At 38.8% G+C, this 4,021-nt stretch overlaps 1 pseudogene; it reads right to left on the minus strand.

Moving 5' to 3' along the window:
- Positions 1-2,057: 2,057 nt before the first annotated feature.
- Positions 2,058-2,820, minus strand: LOC122552941 (annotated as a pseudogene).
- Positions 2,821-4,021: the final 1,201 nt, after the last annotated feature.

Genomic DNA, 4,021 nt, shown 5'->3' on the forward strand with positions numbered 1-4,021 from the left:
GCATTGTTGAGACTGGGTGAAAACCCTTTGGCGGCAGGAGTAAACGGACTTTAGGGCAGCATGGTGACTCAGTGGTTAGCACTGCTGCCTCACAGGGACACGGTTTCAATTCCTGACTCGGGTGACTTCCTGTGTGGAGTTTGCACATTCTCCCTGTGTCTGCGTGGGTTTCCTCCGGGTGCTCCGGTTTCCTCCCACAGTCTAAAGATGTGCAGGTCAGGTGAATTGGCCATGCTAAATTGCCCATAGTGTTAGGTGCATTAGTCAGAGTGAAATGGCTCTGGGTGGGTTACTCTTTGGAGAATTGGTGTGGACTTGTTGGGCCAAAGGGCCTGTTTCCACACTGTAGGGAATCTAATCTAAAATAGAATGCAACAGTGAATGTTTGCAGGTTTATATTCATTGTAATGTATATGTATTAACAGAATAAGACTAAGGTTTAAAATTAAGCCATCTTTGTGTATTGATGATTTTTTTTTAAGGAGGGAGTTGGAACACTGCTGTCACTTTTAAAAGATTATTTTGTCTTCAGTACTTTTCAAGAGAGTTCGTAAAGGCAGAGGTGTAGTTTAACAATGGCAGGAGAGTGGCCAGTTCTCCCAGTTCAGGTTCTTCTCTTTGGTTTAGTTGTGTCAGTCACAAGATGCTGAAGTCCAGAGAAAGTTTCTAAGGTTCAACAGATGATTCCTGACTGATTTTTCTCTCTGAAAGTTCTTTGGAAGTTGTTCCCTCCTGCCTGTAAGAATCTGTGTTTCAATTTACCTTTTTGCCAAAGGGTGTGTTTATGGGATGTTAATGGATTGGAATGGCTCCTTAGTTAAGCTGCTACATTGGGTCAGTTACATTTTCCAATAGTTACATATTCTAAATTCCATTTTCTTTTGTTGGTTTTTCAATTGTAGTGTTTAAATAAATTCTGATTTGCTTGAAGTCGAGTGGCTTGACCAGCTGCATCACACCTGATCCAGATTTCACATCTGCCTTTAAAATAAGATAAAGGTAGGGTCTAGGCTACCTTCTTAAAATATTCTGATGGATCTGGCCTGATCAATAATAACTCACATGGTTTGAATCAGTCTGTTGACACTATTGATTACATATAAAGACTTGCTATTCAACCTGTCAACACTCTATTCACACTTACTGTTGATATTCTTAACAACATGGAATTATCTAGATACTATCTCACTGCCTATATATTCTGTGCTTGTGCATTTCCTTCCACTTCACCTGATGAAGAAACAGTGTTCCAAAAGCTTGTGATTTTAAATAAAACTATTGGACCTGGTGTCATGTGAGTTGACTTTGTCCACCCCAGTCCAACACTGGCATCTTCACATCAATTCCTACATCCAGTTATATTTAGTGATCACAGTGCAAGCAAATTTGCAGTTGATTTAACGGTAGAGAGACAGATAAAATAACTGGCAACGAAAAGACAAAATACAGTCCCATAATAGAAATTGCTTGAAATCGTTTTGAGCATAATGACAGAAAAGTGAAAGACATCAAAGAGCAAGCATATGATGTGCCATTTCACCCATGAAATACTTCAAGGCTATTCTGAATCTTATTTCTATTTACCCACTTTTGTTCCATAACCCTAAATGCTTTTGCCTAACAATATTTGACTTGTCAATCTCAGTTTTCAAGTCTTCATCTGAACTAGCCTAGCAGCATTTTGGAGGAAAGTGTTCCAAATTTTTCCTTGTTCCTGAACTATAACAGTATGAGCTGAAGGGCTCATTCCTGAAGAAGGGCTCATGCCCGAAACGTCGATTCTCCTGCTCCTTGGATGTTGCCTGACCTGCTGTGCTTTTCCAGCAACACATTTTCAGCTCTGATCTCCAGCATCTGTAGTCCTCACTTTCTCCTATAACAGTATGAGCTCCAGTTTTATGATTGTGTCCCTTTATTCTGAAGTGTACTATAATAGAAAGTTGTTTTTCTCCATCTACCCTATTTAAAAATTTTATCCAGCTTTTCTTGTCAATACCAGAGTGCATATATTAAACAAGAACACCAGATTGTTTCAGCACTGCAGTTACTTGGCTACTTTAAACATTCCTCTCAGTTGTTCTTCTCAGCTTCAAAACATTTCTTCTTTTTCTAATAGTGAGGTTTGGCTTTTTCTTTATGCTTCTCTTCGAGAGTGTTTGTAACTGCCTGGTATTTCTAGCCAACTTAATGAGCAAGGAGACTAGGGAGAGCAACCTTCCAGGTTGACTTCAAACATACAAACTTCAAGGCTGTTGGTATGACATGCATTTCCTCATGTCATATGGACAAGGGATCACATCAAAGACCTTCAGTCTGTCCAAAGTAACCTGATCTTGCTTTGTCTTGCTGCTCTAGCAACATACCTTACAGTCCTCCAGAAGGTTCGGTTTGGTGCTCTGAAGTGATATGGGCACCAAGGTAAGTTAGTATTTATCCTCTTGCAAAAAAAAGCAAGATATTTGTATTTATTCCAGTAAAAGTTGCCAGAGATATTAATCCCTTCACACCTCTAAAATAACTCCATGGAGGTTGGTATTCCAACACTAAGTCACCCTTTATATAAATGTGGAGAGTCCTTGACACTGATCCATCTTTCTCAGAGCCAGCTCTCAGAGTGTTTACACTCTGTCAGCTAGGACTCCCTAATTGGACCAGATTAACAGCCCCATATTCTATGACATCCACCTGGTTGAACTTGTTACAACCACTACAACCTCAGCACCATCATGTTATGGCCTTGTGTGGGCAAATTTGAGTCAGATGGCCAAGGAGATGGTCTTGGCCACTGAGGATTAGGACTTTATTGAATCAGTCCACCATGGCAATAAAAAGCCCTATAAAATAATTTAATTATCTTACAATCTATATTCAAGGAAACACTTACTCAGTCTGTCTACTGTATTCTCATGGTTTACTCCATTTAGCCCGGGTATCATTCTGATAAGTATCCATCCATTCCAAATCCAAGATCAATAAAACAGATACTTTCTCCCCAGCGTTAACTGAAGCATCGGTTTACTCAGTTGAAGTAGACTTTACATCGCTGCAATAATGAAAAGAATGTACCATGGTGCAAGGTGCAACTATGCAGCAATCCAGACTAGCAATTCCTAGTTCCAGAAAAAACCCATGAATTGCACAATCAGAAATACAATTCACAGTTATTACATGAGACATATTGAATATTACAAGGTTTGTTTTGTCCTTATTTGGGTCATCTGTGAGCTTTCACAGCCTCTGATCCACTGTCAAGCCATATAACCAAACACCACAAGGGAGAAACGTTTGGGTCAGATTGCCTATAGAGCTGATTACTAAAACCTAAATTGTTGGGTAGGATCCTATACAATTGAGTAGAAATGACAATTTTACTTCTGCTCAATACTACTCTCCAGTAACTTTGTCAACATAACTACTTCATGAAAAAACACCAGGGTAGGAGGTTACAGACAGACATTTGAGTGGTGAACCAACTGGAATATAAATGTTCCATGCTTATATTTTTCATCTTGTAGAAGATATAGAGAAAGAAAAACAAATAAAAATTAATTTTAAAAATCAAATGAAATACTCAGGAATTACTTAAGCAACCACCAATGGAATGTCCAACAATAATTAGAATTTGGAAGATGATAACTCGCGAAATAGGCATTGTCAAATTAAAGCTTCTTGTTCTGTCACCTTTACACTGCTGAACAGAAAGAAAGTGACAAAAAATTGTAAAATGTATTCCTTTAGATTGAAATCAACAATTTTCAGATCATGTGAATTTACTATCTACAAATGCAGAAGTGATGAACAGGACTGGTTAGAGGACTACAAGACATTATGATAGAGAGATGATCAGAACTAGTAAGATACGTATATTGTCTCCCAGACATGTGCCTCACCAGAGTAGCTATTGAATGGATATCACCCCAGGTGGAAAAAGAAGGTAGGACTACCAAAAAGGACCTCACAAAGTTTCTACAGAGAATGAGCAGGATTTAATCTCTGCTGGAGCAAAAGAGATTGCAGCAGA

The sequence above is a fragment of the Chiloscyllium plagiosum genome, chromosome 9 (assembly GCF_004010195.1).
Source record: "Chiloscyllium plagiosum isolate BGI_BamShark_2017 chromosome 9, ASM401019v2, whole genome shotgun sequence".
In the NCBI taxonomy this organism is placed as follows: Eukaryota; Metazoa; Chordata; class Chondrichthyes; order Orectolobiformes; family Hemiscylliidae; genus Chiloscyllium; species Chiloscyllium plagiosum.